The sequence below is a fragment of the Gracilinanus agilis genome, chromosome 2, assembly GCF_016433145.1.
Source record: "Gracilinanus agilis isolate LMUSP501 chromosome 2, AgileGrace, whole genome shotgun sequence".
Taxonomy (NCBI): Eukaryota; Metazoa; Chordata; class Mammalia; order Didelphimorphia; family Didelphidae; genus Gracilinanus; species Gracilinanus agilis.
The window spans coordinates 604,526,123-604,548,713 of record NC_058131.1 but is presented as its reverse complement, the minus strand read 5'-3'; the positions used below and the strand labels follow the sequence as shown (position 1 = coordinate 604,548,713).

General features: G+C 36.9%; 1 protein-coding gene across 1 annotated transcript in view; it reads right to left on the bottom strand.

Moving 5' to 3' along the window:
* ARNT2 (aryl hydrocarbon receptor nuclear translocator 2) overlaps nucleotides 1–22,591 on the bottom strand; it is a 258,400-nt gene that overhangs the window by 131,491 nt on the left and 104,318 nt on the right. The window lies entirely within an intron of this gene.

Sequence of the window (22,591 nt, the reverse complement as noted above, 5' to 3'; positions counted from 1 at the left end):
ATTTTTAAATTCCTTTTTGAGCTTTTCCAGAGCCTAAGTCCAATTCCATGGATTTTTTTGATGTTTTGCTTGAGGTTTCTTGGTTCTGTCAACCTCTATTGGTTCTATTCTTTGGTCTTTATCCCTGTAGAAGCTTTTGGTTGTTGGCTCCTTCTTTTTTTTTTACTCATTTTTCCCACCCCGTGGATTGTTAACTCCCTCTGTTGGTTTACTGGGACAGGGTGTTTAAGCTGCTCTGCCCTGGAGGGAATCTTCAATGTTCTTTCTCCTCTGCTGGTATACTGGATTAGAACAATTGAGCTGACCTGCCATGCTAATCTACCCTGATGCCAAATATTCACCACTCTGCTGCTTGTTATGAGTCTCCTATCCTTTTATAGGAAAAAAAAGAAAATTCTTCTGCTTGGATGGGTCAAAAAAAATGTTTCTTTCATTGAATTTGGGTTTACCCCTTGTGGCAATGATGTGTTCTGTTGTCAAATATATTTTATTCATATATATGAATATATGATATGTGTATATATGAAATATATTTTATATGTTATTGCACAGTATGGTAATTAGGCAAAGGAATTCATACAAAGTATTGCCTTTATACAAGTAAACTAAATTTTTGGTTTTTCATGTTTTACTATGTTAGTCCTTCTATATTTAAAATCAGAATCTATGTTGACAAGCTTCTATACTATTAATGACTTTAAAAACTCACCAACCACACCGATGACACACCTGCATCATAAAACATCATGCCATGATACATTGTTGTGATGCAACAACATGCTTTATCATGCAATGATAGGCCTAGCCATACAATGACACGCTGTGATGTGACTGGCATATAATGACACACTTATGGCACGTTGAGTCATGTAACATGCCTGGTCATAAGCAACAGTCCTGTGACATGTCTTGTCACACCATGACATGGTAATGTCATGCGATGATACAACACCCGCCAGCCTGTCGCATGACAACATGCAGGTGTCACTCAAGGACATTAAATCACACCTTGTCGTGATACAACACATCTTTTCATGCAAGTCTATGGTGTCATACAAGAACCCATTAAGATGCATTGTCATACAATGACACACCTCACCACACTACAACAAGCTGTCATGAAACAACATGCAGATGGCACAAATGATCATATTATGGTGAGCTTTTTTGTATGACAGACAACATACATCATCACACAACGATATGCCTTATGCAACATTATGCTGTGACATGCCTAAGACACATGTGTCATGCTATGACATGCTGTGTCACACAATACTCCCGTCATAAAACTGCACACATACAATATACTTTACCATACAATGGCATACATACACCATGTGATGACATGCCAGTGACACACCAGGTGTCAGGTGGTTGCATACCACGTAAATGTCATGCACGCATCATACAACACCATGTCACACTAGAACACATTCATTCTGGGACACGACAACATACCTTGTCATACTACAATATGTCCAAGGCACACGGTGTCACACAAGTTTATGCCTATAACATATCTATGTTACATAGCACAATCCAACATGCCTCATCACACAGCACGGCACAGCACATGCCTCCATCATAAGATACACTTCAATAACGTGTCCTAATGTGACATGTTGTTACATGTCATGCAACACCGAACCACACAACTACGTCATCCTGTGGTGTGCCATACAACAACATGACTGTCTCATACGATGATTCGCCCGCGCCACGCAGGGCACCTCCCAGCACCCCTTGTCAGCCAAGGAGACAAGAACTGGCCACCTACACAAGTCATTCCAGGCTGCCTTTCCCTGAGACCTCTCCAGGGCAGCGGCTGCACACCTTTCCATGAAGCCTGGCTAGTGGTCCGGGCAGTGCCTTTGCAGGGCTCTTGGGCTTACTATTTTGATAAGGAAATCCACAGGATCTACCTCAGAATCCCAGCCTGTCAAAGCTGGTGCTCTACTTCCTGTTCCCTTATACATGTCTACAGGAGCCATGACCTTTCTGAGTTCCTGGATCAGTCTACCTGCCCGATCCATTGTATCCTGCGGAACCTCGTTCTATTATTAACAAACTGGCTTTCTTCTTCTACATCTTCCTTCTCTGCCCATCCACTTAGGTCTTTCCTATTTCTCCCTGATGCTGAATTCCTGACTATGGAAAGCCTTCTCTAATCCTGAACCCAAAAACATATATAAGAAGAATGTATATGATGCCTAGAAGAAAGAATAGAAACGTTGGGATCTTCTAACATCTTCATTCATCAATTTCTCCTTTTTTTAAAAAAACTTTTAAAAATTTAATTTTTAGATTCACACCTGGTTTTAAAGTATTTTATTGGTTCCTAGGTCATTCTCCCTTCTATCTGTAAAGGTTTAAAACCTGACGCATGGTCTTATTCTATCCTTTCAATTTACATGTTAATGTCTCCTTATGAGTTCTTGCTTCCTATTTCATCAACCACCAAGCCTCTCATGATCTATACCAGTGATTCCCAAAGTGGGTGCTACTGCCCCCTGGTGGTTGCTGCAGCGATCCAGGGAGGAGGTCATGGCCACAGATACATTTATCTTTCCTATTAATTGCTATTAAAATTTTAAAAAAAAATTAATTTCCAGGGTGCTAAGTAATATTTTTTCTGGAAAGGGGGTAGTAGGCCAAAAAAGTTTGGGAACCGCTGAGCTAGCTCATTGCTCCACCCAGGTACACAAAAGGATGGCGATAACTTCAGTCTCTTCATTTTGAACTTTACCTCTCCTAGACCCATTTCCCATCCTCACAGAATTTTCTAGTCACTCTAATCTGCTCATGACTTTTTTAGGTTATAACCTCTGTTCTGTTCTTACTTCCTGTCTTTCAGTATCTTGACCTTATCATTATCTCATTCATATTTGCACTATCATCTACTCCCTTAGTCTCTTATACCCTGGCTCATCACTATCTAAATCCCAACCCTGAACAAGACCACCTATCCTGATTCTACATCTACTGTTGAATGCTATTGGAGGAAGTCATATAATCATATTAACTGGATCCACTACCAATTTAAGTTATCTAATTTCAACTGCTTCTTCCTGTTCTCCCCCACTGCTGTAAGCCCAGTCCTTTTACTCTTCCTTGGCATATTCTCTTTATGAATTGTTCTAAACTTTCTCTTTCCTTTTCAAACCACCTACACCACCCATTTTCCTTTCTTCTCAGCAGAAGATCTTGTCTTATCCTCTACCATGGAAACTGAAGACAAGTATTCTGAGTTCCTCTAACCTCTAATTCTTTGGCTTTAATCCTCTCTTGCTTAATCTCTCCAGCTTTGCTCCAGTGTCTGAGAATAAAATGATCACTCTTCTTTTCAAAGCCTTGTTTGTTTGTTTTTTAAATCCTTACCTTCCATCTAAAAATCAATACTCTGTATTGGTTCCAAGGCAGAAGAGTGGTAAGGGTAGGCAATGGGGGTTTTGTGACTTGCCCAGGGCCACACAGCTAGGAAGTGTCTGAGGCCAGATTTGAACCTAGGACCTCCCATCTCTAGGCCTCACTCTCAATCCAATGAGGCACCCAGCTGCCTCCTTTACAAAGTCTTGTTGATCCTATCCCCTCCTGTCTTTTCTGGAAGTTTGCTTCTTTGACCATCCTCTTCTCTCTCAAACTGAATCCCTTCTTTATCCACTGGCTCCTTCCCTAATACTCATATCTCCCCAGTCCTTTAAAAATCTTCCATCAGTCAACAAGCACTTAAATGTTTACTATGTATCAGGCGCTATATGCCAAGGATGAAAAGAAAGGCAAGAAAAAAACCCAAAAAAAACCTGTCATAATCTAATGGAAATGTAACATGTAAACAAGTGGGTATTGTTATAGGAAAAGTTAAGATGTGTAAATTTGGAATCCTGGGAAGTGCTGTCCATCTGCAAATTTACACATCTTAACTTTTCCTATAACAAGTATGTATAGACTATATATAGAGGAAATGGAATACATTCTGAGAGGGGAATTCATTAGCAGTTGAGGAGACTGAGAAATGACTCTTGAAGTGGGTAAAGTCCAAGAAACTAGAAGCTAGAGGTAAAGGGAATCCACTTGATTCTACCATCCACTGAGGTTATAATTCTTCTTCTTTTCACAGCCAGATTCCTAGAGGAGGAACTTTCTACCCCTCTTTCCTCCACTTTCTCCCCTCCCTCTCAACTACCAACTCATTGCAATCTAGCTTCTGACCCTGTCACTTTCTTTTCTTCTCTCTACAAATTCTTTGTGCTCTCATCTGTTCCCATGAATTTGATGATAATTTCTATGCAGATGATTTCCAGGACAACAGTATGTTACCAGCATACTGACAAGATGTTCTATTAGGCAGCTCAAATTTACCAAGTTCAAACCAAATCACTATCTTTCCCTCGAAATCTTCCCATTTCCTAATCAACCAAATTTATAACCTCACTCATTTTCAACTCTTCCTTTTCCTTCATCCATCATGTTCAAACATTTGCCAGATATTGTTATTTCTACTCTTCTTCATCATTTATGTTTATCCCCTTCTCTCAACTCACTCAGCCATGGTCTTAGTTCAAAGCTTATTTCTTTTTACCTGGACTCTTGCTATTAGCCTCCTAATTGGTCTCCTTGCTTCTGATCTCATCTTCATCTAACCTATAATCTATCCTATTACCAAATTGTTATTCTGAAAGCACAAGTCAAAATACATTACTCTTGTGTTCAAAAAGTTTTAGCTGCTTCCAAGACCTCTTTTATAAAATATAAGCTTTTCTTTCTGGATTTTAAAATCCTTTGTAATCTGGCTCCAGTCACCATTTCAAGCTTGTCTTCCATTACTTTCCTCTAAATGCTCTAAGTTCTAGCCAAACTAGAAATGTGCTCTCAGTGCATTCTCATATCTACGACTTTACCCAAATTGTCTCCCTTGTCTGTAGTATGCTACCTCCTTTTATCTCAAAGGATTGCTAGTCTTTCCCAAAGTTCAAGTTCAAGCCACTTCCTACTAGAATCCTGTCCTATCCACCCAACTTTGACTCAACTCATCAAAATCTTTCAGAATCACTGGAAGAAAACTTACATTGGGTGTCCGCAGTGACCTGAGGAGGACATTGGCTGTATAGAAAACACTGTGATAACCTTTTAAGGAGAGTAACTTCTCAAGAACCAAGGTATTTGGAGATTAACTCATTCTTTCCAATGCACAGGTGAAGAAAGCAACTGTCTTTCTCAATCCTGCAATTTGCAAAGGAAAAGTCAGAAACCTTTTTGAAAAGAATCCTGCCCCAAGTTTATACTTACCTGGAATAGGACTATATTCAAAACATATCATGAAAGATAAGCCAAAAAGCTGTGAGAATTAACAGGAATGTGAGAATTAATAGGTAGCTAATTGGCCTCCTTCTGGAAAGTACTTTGTATATCTACTTTGTATTTAATTTTATGAACACATGTACCTGTTATCCTCCTCTCCCTCTGATAGAATATAATTTTTTTTGCAGGGAGGGACTTATTTTTATCTTTGTATATGCAAATGCCTACCATACAGCTGGTACCCAATAAATGCTTGCTGAATAAATGACTTGTCAGATAGCTGAGTACAATAAGGAGTCAACACTTTGCAATGGAAAATCACAGGACCTGGGAGGAATAAGAAGATTTAGATTTTAGTCCTGGCCGAGCCAAACAAAATATCAGAAACTCTACTCCCTAAAGCGTGCATACTTTATAGTAAAGATTTTTACTAAATGTTTTTGGAAAGGAAAAAAAAACCCTTCATTTTATACAGAATTCCGATAAACATGGCTTTTGGTTTCTAGCCCACAGTAGATTAGATGTTCCAATCTAAAAGGGGAGAGAGGGAAATAGAAGTGACAATTAACAGCAAGGTAGAAGACAGAAGCAGGCATGAGAATTAAACAGCTGTTTAAGATCATTTAGTTGGCCTTGCATATTATATTATCACACAGGGCAATATTTAATGTTCATAAAGATGACTGAGTAAATAAGAAAAGGTGAAATCAAGTTCAATATCCTATGTTTAGGAATGGGAGGAGGAAGTATGTAATATATTTTGGAAAGATTTTCATCCAAGATGTTTAAAATTAACAAAAAAGGTTTGTGTCTTAAAGGGGCGATTAATCAGGAAATCTCAGGATTGGGAATAACTCTGGTATCCAGAGTAATTTGTTACCCCTGCAAAGGTTCTGGATCAATGAAATGTTACTATATTCATAAACTAAGTTTTTCACTTGTAGGTCACTTGGATAGACATTTCTTCTCTGGGATATGATAGTCATTATTCTCCATCAATTTCAAGGCTAGAATCTGCTCCAGCTGAAGTGCCATTCTTATTACGTGGGTTCCCAGTAGGCCATTAAAGTTAGCATCTATTAACCACTGACTCACCTAAGTTTGTGCAGATGCTCTTCTCTTAACTGGTATTCTACAAGGTTGAGATGTACAGGGTATTCAGGAAAGACTGGTATCTCTGGTGTGAGGGCTTGCTGAGCCCTTTTTCAGGGCTTCTTCCCTCTTTGGTGTCTACCTGCCACCTAGTTCTCACCTGTGGCTCCAAGAAGCTATGGCATGTAAAGTGGTCATATCTTGGTAAAACTGCCCCAGCCCATAGGCTAAATGAAGGTAATCGAAGTGCCTCAAACCCATTGGTGAGTCAAAAGGGTGTCTAACCCAAGCATGTGAAGACTTGCCCCCAGCAGCAGTGGAAGATGAGAACAATTTCTTCCAATGTCCATGAGGGCAGCAGAGACAGGCCCTGTGAAGGCTTTAGAGATTACTTGGACAGCAAAGAAGTAAGGTCATCCAATTGAGCTATCACCAGTCATCTTGACTTTTGCCTTGCCACCAGACTTTGACAGCTTTGAAAGAGGGAAGAGGATGACTTTGCACAACTCTGCCTCTCTTAAATGCAATTTATATACAAATCAAAAGACACCACCCATACCATTTTACCTTTTGCCATTTTAATATTTTATCATTTCATTATTTTATTACTTTATTCCTGCCTCAATAGTCCTGTGATGACAGGCAAATGATGAAGCAACAGGTGCAGATACTCTGGGAGCTGCAGTCACAACTCAAGACAGCCCAAGCCTTCTCACTGGAAGCTGCATTGGGATTCAGTAGCTTCTTGGGTATCGAAGTAGCTTTTTTTAAAGACTGAACTACTTACCTCTTAGTATGAGGAAGAGGCTAGAAAAGGTGCCCAAAGCAGCCTGTTGTACCTATACCTGGCCTGCTTTCTGTAGCAGGTAGAGATCCTATCTGATGGCCAAAATACAAAAAAAATATACAAACATTTTTCTGAAGATGATTCTACTCACCACTGGTATATTGAATGTGTACACATTTATGGACAATATGAAATCAGAATTGCAGTAGCTCAAAAGAAATATGAGATGCACAAAATTAGAGATATTTACACCCCAAATGTTCATATGGGCTATTTTTGCCTGACCTATGTTCTGAGCTTGTATTAGACTGATCAGCCATAATCAGACACATTATATATTAACCCCAACATAGTGATGTCATTTTAGTCTCTTAAAGTATGAAGAACAACATCCAACCAACTCTACAGGGTTACCAAGAGCCAGTGGGGCACATTCATTATCAAGAGACAGTAAAGGATAACAAATGGCTTACAACTCTATGTTTGGAATATTCATTTTCTAGATTATGATGTTAGTGGTGATGAAATCTTCATAAAGATAAACAATAATTTTGAAAAGAGCACACTATGATTGGTACGCATGTATTAATTCAACCATAAGGAAGGGTTAAGCTAGTTCAGGGGTTCTTAACCTTTTAGGTCATCTGACTCCTTTGACAGTCAATTTTGGCAAAGTTTACAATTCCTTCTCAGAACAATGTTCTTAAATGCATAAAATGAAACACACAAGATTACAAAGAAATGAATTATATAGCAATATTTTATTACAATAACAATAAATCATGGGCCCCAGGTTAAGGACTCCTGTAGTAAATTTTTTCTAAGATTCCTTAGACGATGTGTTTTCATGCCCAATGGAGTGATATATGTTTACACCAAATAATAATAATAATAATTTATATTTATAAAACTATAGTAACAATTTTATATTAATTGACTTATATGTAATCCTAACAATAAAGTCTTTGAGATGAGAGAGACTATGCATAACTGTCTACATCTTACAAAAAAAATAATTGGATCAGGAAAATTAAGTGATTCACTAGTGAACAAAGAAATTGGAATTCATACATGGTTCTCTTAACTCCTAACCAAAGGTTCTTTCTCTAAATCAGGGCTGCCCTTCCTTTCCATCAAATACTTTACATTGTGGGTATTTCGAAACCTACCATATAAATGGAATCCATGTAACCACATGGCAAAAAAATGACCAATTAATATCTGCATTTATGGTACCCATATATGGCTAATATGATAGGATATGACTGAAGAGAATAAAAGCCAACTGAGGAAAATTAGGTAAGCTTAACTCAACAGGCCAAGCTAGGACCATCAAAGGACAGAAATATTACAGAAGTAGCTAATATGATCTACAGCCATTGAAATCTTTCAACCCAGTGAATTCTACAAAGTTCAGCTAGAGTACTTGGTTGCCACACATGTCACCAAAGACCCAAAGAGCTAACAGAATCATGACTCAAGTCATTATTCTTTTCTTTTGATACTGAAAAAGTAATAATAACCTCTTTCGAAAGTAAATGTGTTGTTGGGGTTGTACCCCAAAGAGATCACAGATGAACAGACTTGTACAAAATATTTATAGCTGCACTTTTTGTGGTGGCATAAAACTGGAAAAGGAGGGTATGTCCTTCAATTGGGGAATGGCTGAACAAACTGTGCTATATGCTGGTGATGGAGTTCTATTGCGCTCAAAGGAATAATAAACTGGAGGAATTCCATGTGAACTGGAAAGACCTCCAGGAATTGATGCAGAGTGAAAGGAGCAGAGCCAGAACATTGTACACAGAGACCAATACACTGTGGTAAAATAGAATATAATGGACTTCTGTACTAGCAGCAATGCAATGACCCAGGACAATTCTGAGGGACTTATGGTAAAGAACACTACCCACATTCAGAGGAAGAACTGCAGGAGTGGAAACACAGAAGAAAAGCAACTGATTGAACACATGGGTTGAGGTGGACATGATTGGGGATGTAGACTCAAAACTACCACTCCAATGCAACTATCAACAATTTGGAAATAGGTTTTGATCAATGACACATGTTAAAACCAGTGGAAATGCGCATTGGCTATGGGGGGGGGGAAGTTGGGGGGTGAAGGGGAAAGTAAGAGCATGAATCATGTAACCATGTTAACTTTTCTAAAAAATAAAAATTATTAAATGAAAAAAAAAGTAAATGTGCTCCCATCTCTCCCTTCCATAGCTAAATAAAAGTGTGACAACCATTAGAACAACTACTCACATTTTTATAGCATACCAAAGTAACAAAAGGGCATAATGTATTAGAAAGAGTCAGAAGACCTAACCTCAAATCTCAACTCAGTTATTTGCTACCTGTGTAAATCTTTGACCTCTCTGGACCTCATTTTCTTCATCTCTAAAATAAAGAACTTGGAATAGATGAGCTGATGTCCTTTCCAGTCTTAAATCCTAGAATACTCTTATCTCATACATTACCCCTTTTGATCCTCTTATGGGGTATCTTGAGGTAGGTTATATTATAAGGTCATAAAAGTAGTCAAAGGCCAAGCCAGGATTTCAACTCAGGTTTCGTTATTTCTACCCTTGTGTTCTATCCGTGAGCATACAGTGTAAATGAGAGCTTCTTTTGTTTATTATACAAAACAAAGTCTTATGGAATTTAGCAGTGGGTAGGGTCTTAGAGTTGATTTAGTCCAATTTGCTCATTTAAAAGATGACAGCTAACATTCATATAGTACTTAGGATGTGCCAGGCAGGGCAACTAGGAGCACTGGGTTGGGAATCAAGAAGATTCATCTTCCTGAGTTCAAATCTTGTCTCAGACACTAGTTATGTGACTCCAGACAAATCACAACCCCATCTGCCTCAATTTTCTTATCTGTGAAATGAGTTGGAGAAGGAAATGCAAACCACTCTAGTACCTTTGCCAAGAAAACCCTAAATGAGATCATAAAGAGTTGGACATGACAGAAATGACTGAATAAAAACAATGTGCCAGGTCCTATGCTAAGCATTTGATTATCTCACTAAATAGTAATAATAATTGCTAACATTTATATAGTGCTTACTTTCTGTCAGACACCATGCTAATCATTTTATGATTATTATCTCATTTGATTTTCCCAACACTCCTATGAGGAAAGCTCTATTATCCCGATTTTACAGATAAGGAAACTGAGCCAGGCAGAAATTAAGTAACTTGCTCAATAACACACAGCTAGTAAGTGTCTAAGGTCAAATTTGAATTCAGGCCTTTCTGACTTTTGGTTTGGGGCTCTATACATTATGACTCCACCTAGTTGCCCAGAAAGGCAAAGCACCTGACACTAAAGTCACATAGAGAGGAAGTAGCTAGCTGAACCAGGATCCATGGGGACCCACAAATCTTTCCCTAAAGCCACCATGGCTTTCTTCAGGGAAGAGACCACTTATCTACTTTCTTTTCAAGAACGTGGGGATCTTCATATACACTGCCTCAATTCTTTCCCTCCTTTACCACCTCCTGGTGATGAGAAAAATAGATCCTGGGAAATTTCAAAGTTTAAAAAAAAATTAAAAAAACTTTCTTTGATTAACAGGAAGGAAGAAAAAGCAGCTCTCTGCTTAAGACATCAATCATCTGATTTGTGCTGTTACTTCAGACGTGCAAAGAGAGAGAGCTCTCCTTGAACCTGGCAGTGTTTGTGCAAACACTGTTCTGCCTCCTTTATCTGCTCCGATATGAGAATGATAATGGAAATAGCAGCCTTGGCTGGCAATCTTCATCTAGAATTCATGAAATATTTTTAGATGTAAAATATGAGAGAAAAACATAAACGGTTCAACAATGTTAGCATGCTTTGTATGCAGTAAAGCAAAACAAAGCAAGTTGTGTAAATATTTAAGAATGAAAAGGAACTGGCTCCAGCAAACATCTGGGATAACAGAACTAAGTAGGCTACAACTTCTAGTGAGAAAAATCAGCAGGAAGGTTACCAAGATGATAGCAATTTAAATTCCATTTCATATGCACATTCCAAGCCCCTTCTGTAAACCAATGTTAAATGAAATTATCTGTCACTTAAGTGTTACTGCATAATTGGGCAGCTTCCCAAAATCAAATAGATGTTTTTCTTTCATTAAAATACTCTATTACTATTTCAAGCAACATCTTGCAGAGACCACAAAATAAGCAGAAAACAGCTTCAAAAACTGACTCTTAAAAATGACTCCCTTTAGATTAGCAGTTCTATAAGGGCAGGGACTGTCATTTGCCCATTTTGTATCCCCGGTTCTTAGAACTGTGACTGAAACAGAGTAAGTGCTGACTATTTATTGACTGATTTATTGAGTCATTAACTGGGAAGAAGAATTTGCCATATTTATCTAGGTTACCTAATATTGTTGGAAAGTTCACAATTTTATTATCTGATGTTAACATTTAAAATTGTTACTTTCACTTAAATTAACAAAAGAATAAGTTATATAATTGGGTGTGGGAAGATGCCTCAATAGTAACAATAATACTCATAATAACTAGTACTACTACTAGCTACCTAGTATTTAGATAGCTCTTTAAGATTTGCCAAGTGCTTTACAAATATTATTTCTTTTTATCCTCATAACACTGGAAGATAAGTGCTATAATTATCCATATCTTACAATTATCTTATCTCCATTTTACAAGTAAGGAAAATGACTCAGACTGAGATGAACTGATTTGCCTAGAGTGACACTGTAAGTCAAAAGAATCTGAGGCGGGATTTGAACTCAGATTTTCTGGAACTAAGGGTTACGAGTCCAGGTCACCTGACTTCAGATCCAGTACTCCATGTACTGTACTACCTAGTTATTTTCATTACCAACATTTTGAGAACAAATCAATCTTCTCCAGACCTTCATGCATCACTGGGCATCAGGGTGACTAACTGAATCTTCTACCAAGACAGTATTTATAAACATTTCTAGACATCAGTGAGGTTTTTCTCTAAATCTTCTTCTGCCAAGTGTCACAGGAAGCCCAAGTTGATAGTTATCACCCTTTGCACCCCAACTATGTTTTTAACTTTTCATACACAGTTCCAAACTGGGGGCCATTATTAATTCTCTTTGAGATCAGGATAGTTTCATCTTTGTATTTGTATCCCTAGTGGCTAGTACTGTGCCTGATACATAGTAGGTGCTTAATCAATGTTTACTGATTAATTCTGGAACATACTCCAGTTTCTCTAACTGTCATTCAGTGTAGTAAGAACCATTCAATAATAGTACATAGTAAACTCAAAGGATATAGCATTTAGCTCTCCTCACCTCCATCTCTTGGAATACTTAGCTTTCTTTAAAGCTTAACTGTCCCCTTCAGCAAGGGGCATTTCCCAAACTCTCTGGCTGCTAGAACCTTCTCTAAAATTACCTTTGTAATTGTAGGTAGCTAGTTGGCTCTGTGGATAAAGTGCCAGGCCTGGAGTTGGGACGACCTAGGTTCAAATCTAGCCTCAGACACTTTCTAGCTGTGTGATCCAGGGCAAGTCCAATTGCTTATCTGTTGGCACTCTAACTTAGAACTGATATTTAGTATCAATTCTAAGATGAAAGGTGATAAAATTACCTTCTATCTACTTTTATGTATTTTAGACAGTTCTACTAATGACATATTGTTTCTCTTACTAGAATGTAAGTACTTTTAGGTAATGGGCTATTTTTTTGTCTCTATATTCTTTATGTTTGTCACAGTTTCTGGCACATAATATTTTTAAAATGCCTGTTGAATGACTGACTGATCCAGATAGGTCTTTTTGTAAAATCCTCTCATTTTAGAGAGGAAGAAATATTTACCTGAAGGAGTAAACTGAAGAACCCATAGGCAGCAGCAAGATTTAAATGTCTTTTGACTCCAAATCTATTACACTTTCTAAATACTATAACTTAAAAGTCCATTGGTAAACCAAATGAAATGATCATAGTTATGAATTTGCATACTAGGACCACTTGAGGTATGAAAAAGGATAATATGAAGTGATTTTTCATAGTGTCCGTAAAATAAGTTTCATTTTTTTTTAAAATTTTTACCTTCCATCTTAGAATCAATACTACGTATTGGTTCCAAGGCAGAAGAGCAGTAAGGACTAGAAAATGGAGGTTAAGTTTCTTGCCCTGGGTCCCACAGCTAGGGAGTGTCTGAGGCCAGTTTTGAAACCAGGACCTCCCATCTCTAGGCCTGGCTCTCAATCCACTGAGTCATCCAGCTTCCCCCAATAAAATAAGTTTTGCAGGAATTTTAGTTCTGGGTTTTCCATTGACATTGATGTCCATTCCAAATGAGTGACCACAAGTCAACAATCAGATAGAAGAGTGGCAGTACAAGGAAGACAAAACTCTCCAAGGTACATTTTCCCTACCAATTCTGCTCTGAAGACTTTTACTCTGAGCAGTGGCCATACACATTCTTGGTATTATTGGTTCTAAGCATCAAGAGTCCATCTGCACACACATAATTTTCTTATTTAGATAACTTTATCAGCCCTAGAAGCCCCAATTTCATAATAAAGGCTACATATTTTTCCAACCTATTTGAAAAAATCATGACTTTTAGATATTCTTAAGAGCAAACTGGTTAGTCATTGAAAACCTGGGATCTTCTGATTATCAGTGTAGCTCAGTTTTGGCAATCTAGAATTTTTTTATGTTGACTTCTGCATTTGTTTGGTGAGACCCTTGTGATCATAAGTATCTTGATGCAGTGCAAAAAATCCTGAATCATAAAGTCAGAGCACTGGGATTTGAATTCTGCTGTTGACATTTGCTATATGTGCAACTGAAGAAAAGTCATTTAATCTCACTGGGTCTTAGTTTCAATGTAAAATGGCTTAGAGTAGACAGCTTCTGACATCCTTCCTAATTCTATATTCTATAAATCTATGAGCCCTTGGGGAAATCCTATGGATTTAGCCTAAGACAGAGGAATCTGTTCCTTTATGACTAAGCTGAATTCCCTACTACATGGAAAAGTTGCCCAATAATTGACATCACAGATGACATAAGACACTGTACCAAGACCATCTCTGGATCTGAATGCAAAGTCACATTTCAATCCTTTATATTTACCCTCCATAACCTTTAGGGATTCCCGACATTTCTATGAGATTTCTGTGGAGTCGAAGTTCTGTCCAGATGTAGTTCAAATGGTACAATATTTCTCCTGAGTGGTCTCAAATTGTAATCATTTCCATGGAAAGATCCCTGAATTCTAGAGCTCATTCTAGTCCTGAAGTAAAAATCTAAAGATGCCTGCAGGTCATAGTAAATTCCATGTATTTCAATTTTGCATCTATACATCTATACAAAGGCCCTTTCTGAGTTTCCTGGAACTACAAAAGTACTGGAAAAGTTACCCCTTCCCAGCCAAGGTGTACACCCCAAATGTAGCTGCTTTGGCCCCAAAAGTTTTTGTACAACTTTTCACTCAAAAGTATAAGACCATTAATTTATGTCAGGCATTGGGAGTTCTCTTTGAAAGTACCTAGTTGTTAATATATCATTTAAAATGATAAGAATAATATCTTAATTTGTATACAACTTTACAGTTTTCTTTTTTAAAAAAACTCTCAATCCACTGAGCCACCCAACCAGCCCCCAACTTCACAGTACCTAGCTTTCATTTCATCTTCCCATCAATCATGTGAATGAAAGCAAAGCTATTAGTAATGTCTCTGTTATAAAAGAGGAAAACAAAACCTAGTCACTTGACAATCATTTATTGTTTTTATTATTCATTCATGTCTTCTTGGCCTCTTTTTATGTTTTCTTGGCAAAGATACTGGAGTGGTTTGGCATCTCCTTCTTCAGCTCATTTTATAGATAAGAAAACTAAGGTAAACAAGGCTATATGATTTGCCTAGGGTCACACAGCTATTAAGTGTCTGAGGCCAGATTTTAATTCAGGAAGATCAGTCTTCCTGACTTGAGGCCCAACAATCTACTGAGCTACCTAGCTATCTGATCATTTAAGTATCTCCTAAGTGGGAAATCATGTGGCAGGAGAGAAGAATAATCAATGGACAATGTACAAACTCCTTTGGTATTTACCCAATGCCAAGAAATCTAAAGGAAGACCTTCAACCTAGAAAGTGGACCCTCTTATGGAGGACATATGGGAAGGGCATGGACAAGATTGGATGGTAAGGACCATATTTACCAACACTCCTTGCCATGTAGAGTAGGCTAATTTCCCCCACATTAAAGGTTAGGAAACTGTCCTAAGACTTAATTAATTCAAGAGGCTAAGCCTAAGCTCCAATACTACTGACTGACTTTCTGGTCACCTAAGGGCATAGAAATGGCCAGCCCAGAATGGGGTCAGTGCTCTTTAGAATTGGCACCATGACACACCACACACTGTTCTGTTGACCAGCTGTGTTTTTACATAGACATGAAAGGACTATGCCTTCCTGAACAATTGCTTCATACTTACTAAGTACCTTTTAAATGCAATGGCTAAGTAAACCTTTATTTGCAAACTGACGAATGATCTGCAAGTGTTTTATTTCATTACAATCTTGAACCTGAGCTATCGGCTTTGCCTGGCCAAGTTAAGATTAGTTTGTTATAAACTGCACAGGATGAGAAAGCAAGGCTGGATTACACTCTGTACTATTGGGGATAGTACCCACATCAATGAAATCAAAGAACCACCAAAGTATTTGAATGCAAAGCACAGTGATTCAGGAGGTTAAATGATTTGCCTAAGATCTCAAGGATAGTAAATAGAACTAAGACTAAGAGAGAAATGCAAGTCTCTTACTACAATGCCAAAGAACAAGAAAATTGGGTTCGAGGTCATGAGCTTTCTATATAGTTGGGCTTAAGAAAGAAAAGATTTAGGTTTCTTTTTTCATAGAGGAATCCTGATTTCCAGATTGTCAGAGAGATAGAAAATGGTAAACACAGAAGGGAACCTCAGAACAACAGCCAAGCATAGAGACCAGAAGGAGAAAAAGAAAACAACAAAAAAAACCCACAAAGAATTCAGCTCTGTTGCCACTAGAAACAAAATTATTCATTGCCACTAGCCTCCATCACACTGGTGAACACCACTCCTGAGGTACATAATGTCATATGAAGCAGCACAAATGTTTCATCTGGACTTGCGACTCCTCTTCAGTTTGGCTTTCCTGTTTTCAAGTAGCATATCCCAAATGTTTCACTGAACAGAATTCCCCTGTTTGCTAGGTGCCTTTTTCTCTTGGGACTCTCAAATCTAACACACCTACAATGATGCAGTGTCACAAAGGAGAAAAAAAATCTAGAACCCTTTTTTCCTATGGCTCTAGCCAACCAAATTCTATTAAACCAAATTCAAAAGGAAGCATAAATATCTTGATTAGAGTTGGAGTACTTAGGAATGCAGAAGAGTTTATTGGTATGCATGATCTAAAGAGGGCTTGAGGGTTGATGCAAATGTTAATCTTCAGGTTCATTTGTTATTACATAAGGCAAATTTCAAGATCAGTCATTCAAATCAGAAATACCTGGCTAGATTTCCTATTGCTGCTACATGGAGACAACAGGTACACAAGAACTACATATGGTACCCAATCCAACTGTTTCATAGAACAAGAGTACTATTCAGACTCAATTGCTCTGCTTACCGAGTAAAACAAAAGACATTTAGTGTTAAGATTAAAAACTCATCAGAAAAGTAGAATCCCTTCCACCATTGTTAGATGTTGAAGATTAATTATTAACCATTAATAATTAATTGGGAAAACTATTAAGTAATTTAATCAAGAAAGAATTATTTCTGAAATGTTAGCTGTGTTGGATGCTGTAGGGAAATAAAAGATGTGTTCCCTGCCCTCAAGCAGCTTATATCTAATTGGAGGAACCAAGACAAAACTTTCATCTTTCCCCCATTGCTCCTGTGCCTCATTTATATAATGCTCTTTTCCAGCATGTCACAGACACCTAAAATGTTGACTGATTGATTAAAAAGAAAACTCTGGAATGATATGGTAAGAATACAATAAAGTTAGAAAATTTTATAATATAATCTATAATTAAATGCCAATTGAAAAGTATAGATAATAAATGTCACAGTAATTTATAGAAGGAAGAGAATATGTTAGACTAGCACGATCCCAAAAGGCTTCATAGAGCTGAAGCTTTAACTGGACTTTAAAAGTATGAATAGAGTTTAGATTGGTAAAGAGAATTATGAACGGCATAATAATACCATTTATTGACTAGAAAGTTGGAAGATGACATTATTTTTGGGTGGGGGAGGAGAATAGAAAGTAGAAGGATAAGTGATGAGTCAATTTTAGATAAACATTTGCAAAGAAATGCCTAGGAGTTAGAAATATTGAGGTGGATCTTAGATAAGAGGTAAAGTGCAGAGATATGAATTCCAGTCTTCAGTATCAACAGAATCATTGACACTATGAAAATAGATGGGCTCTCCAGAAAGAGAAGAGAGACCTAAAAAAGGCAAAATGATAAATATTGTTAAATACCATTTTCCAGAATTTGTTAAAATAATCCAACTAGCAGAAAGAGAAATAGAGTTATTTGTGAAACTTAGACACAGAAGGTCTAGTAGATCACTGAGAGACACTGACCTAGTAGTAAGAAGAATTGAATTCTAATTCTGCCTCTTCCATGCACCAGCTGTGTGATCTCAAGGAAGTCCATTAATTTCTCCAAGCCTCTGGCTCCTCATTTGATTTTTTAAACAAGTATTTAGGAGAAGGATGTGTATGAAATGAGAAGCCTGTGATGATAACTCAAAGGATTATTATGAAGATTGAATGAGATAAATGCATGTGAAAGTGCTTTAACTGCAAGATTTATACAAATGTAAGGTCTTATATTGTAATGATTACTGAAAAATGTAGCAGTAGCAACTATCCACAGCCTCATTTGGGTTTTCTCTTACACTTGTGTAGGAGGAAAATCAAATCAGTGTATTATACTCTCTTTGGCCTGTTAGAGAAATATAGAGGCTGTTGAAATTTCAGTGAGGAGAATTGCAAATCAGCTTAAAATTTCTCATCAGTTTCCTACTCCTAATTGTTATCAGAGACAGGAATTTGTCTCAGTCAAAGACTCTGATTCAATGCTAAAAGCATCTCTGTACTGTGGCCTCACAACTCACAGGGAGATCAAGTCTGCCAATCACAACTGGGTCATGCACATGAATTGAGCAAATAAGAATTCTGAAACCCTTTTGGATTGAGAATTTTGACTGACCTCTCCTAAATCATTATTAATACAAGATGGTAACCTCCAAGAGGTCAAGGACTTTGTGTTATCTAAACTTTTCACCCTTTTTTCTCCTTTTACCCACTCAAGCATAATGCCCTTTTCCTAAGTTTGATAGGTATTTTAATAATTAACATTGAATAATCAAAACACAGTCTAGTACAGTCTTAATGTAATGGAGAAATTGAACTGTTAATCTGATTGATGCCAGCCTCAAGAATACAAAGGATATTGTTTTATTGGAAAGATGACAGTCCTGGGGGCATTTTGTTCTCATATATTCTTTACTGGAACTCCACATGCTTTCCCACTTCAGTCTTGCTATTATTTATCCTGCTGGTGTTTTCATTGGTAATATTTAATTTGACTCTGCCTGAACATCTGGAGAACGGGTGTGAGATCCCCATTTTGGCAGAAACCAGAACATTTTGACATAGGGTTGAATATCAATGTATGTGTTGAAGACATTTACATAGTAAAGCTTCAGTTCTGATTCTGTGGGGCAAACTTCTCATTCCTATTCAATATTCTCACATTTCAATAGAATGTAAACCAAAAAACCATGGGGAAGAGGGAGCAAAGTCTGATAAGGAGCTTCCCAAGTATCATTTACAAAATGTTAATATTATGGAGGCACCTTGGTTTATGAAAACCCATATTTATTTTCCCCCAAGATTTAAAATGAGTAAAAATTTAGCTTTGACTGTTTTATAACCAAGAAAGTATTTGGAACACCTAGAAAACTTAATGTCTGTACCAGTCACTTGGGTATTTCATCTCATACTGCTTACACACACCATTCTATATTTTCTCAACAGATCCCACAGTAGGGGTTTCATGGAGCAGTTCTTTTTCAGAATTCCATAGCTACTACTGTTGGCAAGAAAGAGATATCTTTTAGAAGGCCATGGAGCTTAGTGATATAAATGGCTACCATTTAACTGAAAGAGGAAGGGAAATTTTGCTGGTGTTCAGTCGTGTTGACTCTTCATGACCGCACTTGGGTTTGTTTGTTTTGGGTTTTTTTTGGCAAAGATACTGGAGCGGTTTGCCATTTTCTTTGCCAGAACATTTTACAGATGAGGAATTGAGACAATAGGGTTAAGTGAATTGCCCATGGTACATACCTAGTAAGTGTCTGAGGTCAGATTTGAGCTTATGAAGATGAGTTTTATTAAATCCAAGCCCAGTGTTCTATCCATTGCACCACCTAGGTGCACTGGTGGAAAAGGTAATAGGTTATGATAAATAATGAAGTAGACTTTATATATATTAAGGTCTTTCTCCAGTTAAATGTACATTTTTTTTATATTTGCAAATATACATTTGGAAAAATGTCTCTCATCAGTTTTCAGGAATGGAATGTTACCCATTAGCGAGCTACATGCTATTATATTGACAGAATCACAGAAATTTCATGAGAAGGGACCACATCGGTCATCTAATTTAAACCATACCTGGAAGAAATCTTTCTGATTGCTTACTCAATAAGTAGTGATCCAGGCTCTTCTTGAAGCCCTCCAATGAGTTGTACCCATCATTTTCCAAGGCAGTCCATACAACATTTGGACAATTCCAATTATTAGGGAGTTTTTGGTGACATAAAGCTTAAATTTGCCACTTTGCAACTTCTATTCATTATTCCTGGTTCTTCCCTCTTAGAAAAAACATGAGAAATCTATTTCATCTTCCTTGTGATAGCCCTTTGAATATCTGAAGAGAGGTTCCAAGTCACCATTGAGTCTTCTCTTCTTTAAGCTAAACACCTCCAGTTTCTTCAACTGATCGCCATATATTTATTATTTAATATGTACATTGGTATTCAACCGTACGTAAGAATGTTCCAGATTCTGCCAAGGAGGGATCCTACAATCACTCTCCAGATGTTCAGGCAGAGTCAAATTAAATATTAAGACCATATGCAATGAACTGAAGGTCCTCCAATATGCTAGATGCATTCTTCTAAATGCTCTACAGCAGTGGTGTCAAACTCAAATAGAAACAGATTCAATGGGCTACACATAGACTTAGAAAATCTATGCTGTACTATATTTTTATTTAATTTATTAAACATTTCCCAAATACATTTTTCTAGGGAGTTGTGCATCCTGGGTTATGAATCTGATACCTCTGTTCTAATGGCCTCCTTTAAGAGTTGAGCCTAGATCTGAACAGAATATTGTAGATGTGGGATTATGACCATCTTATTCCTAAAGTTTCTTATTTTCTGTCAAGAGGCTTAATAAAATATATCTCTTTTATGTAACTGTTAATATAGGGAATAGCATGGCATAATTTTTAAAAGCATTGACATTAGAATTAAATAAAATTAGAGAGAGCAACAGGAAATCAAATCACAAAATATTTCAGTATAGTATTCTAAGATATTAGAATCTAACCTAATTGGATAGTTTGACATAAAAGAGTTAAAGTTCTAATCCTGGTTTTGCCTCTAAATACCTATGGGATCTTAGACAAGAAATTCAAACAATATGGATATTGATTTCTTCAGCTGCAAAATGAGGGAGCTGAATTAGAAGACCTCAAAAATCTCTTTGAGTCAGCTAGATGGCATAGTGGGTAGAATGCTAGGCCTAAAGTCAGAAACGACTCACCTTCCTGGGTTCAAATCTGGTCTCAGACACTTGCTATGTAGTGTGACCCTGGGCAAGTCACTTAACCCTATCTGCCTTAGTTCTTCATCTGTAAAATGAGCTGGAGAAGGAAATGGCAAACCACTCCAGAATTTTTGCCACGCATATACCAAATGGGGTCACAAAGACTCAGACATAACAACAACAACAACATCTTTTTCAGTTGAAATTATTCAACAATTATTCAAATTCAGTTTGAAATTATTGTTATTATGATATATCATCTTATATTTAGGACCCTTCATCTATTGAAGTGACTGCTATGGATTATATTCAGTGAATATTGATTGATAATTACCAGAGAAAGTTTAATAAATGGTGCATATTCCCCAAATGATAGTGTCCATGAAAATATATAATTTTTAATGCCCAAAAAAGATAGCAAATAAAATTAATTTTTAATTATAGTCTTATTACTCTTCACCACATACCTCTCAAGTATCAAGTCAATGACTAGAGAGGATTCCTAGTATAACTCCTTTTCCTTTCACCAAGAAGCTGTCTAATATAACAAATAATACATTTAAAGAAAAAAAAGAGAAAAATCAGTAAAACTGATTGATGAACCTTCCACCTTTACAAAGGTAAGAGGATGTCTTCTCATATCTCTTCCTTGCAGAATGTTTGTTCTTTGTAATTTTGCAATCTTTACTTTTGATTGCTCTTTCTTTTTAAACTGTTGTCATTGTATATATTGTTTTATTGGTCCTTCTTACTTTATTCTGAATCAGATCCTACAAAACTTTCTATGTTTCTCTGGATATATATTAATAATGTCTTATGGCACAGAAATATTCCATTATATTTATACACCACAGTTTATTCTTGTGTTCCCCATCATTGAGAATTGACTTTCTTTCAAATTATTTGTTATCATAAAAATACTGCTATAAATATTCTTGCATATATGGGAACTTTTTTCAACTTTTTTCATACATGTTTATTTCCTTAAGAAACCTAACATAGTAAGGTTAATATTTTACTGTTTGATATCTGTGATGACACTCTATTTTTATCTATTCCTACAACTAAGCTCTGAATATGGCATTTCTGCTATATCACAGATCAAATATGAACCTTCTGCATGAAAAAAGGCAGCTAGTTAGTATAGTGGATAAAGTACCAGATATATAATTAGAAAGACCTGAATTTGATTTCTATCTATTTACTAGCCACGTGACTAGACAAGACACTGAATTACTCCATGCCTCTGATTTACTCATCTGCAAAATGAAAAGTTTGGACACTATGACCTTTCAGATTCTTTTTTATTCTGAATCTATGACACTGATTTTTTTACTTCATACTACACTAGCTAAATGGCATAGCAGATAGAGATTCAAGAAGACTCAACTTCCTAAGTTAAAATTTGGCCTCAGATACTTACTGTGTGACCCTAAGCAAGTCACTTAACTTTGTTTGCCTCAATCTCTTCATTTATAAAATGATCTGGAGAAGGAAATGGCAAGTCACTTCAGTATCTCTGCCACAAAAACCCCAAATAGGGTCAC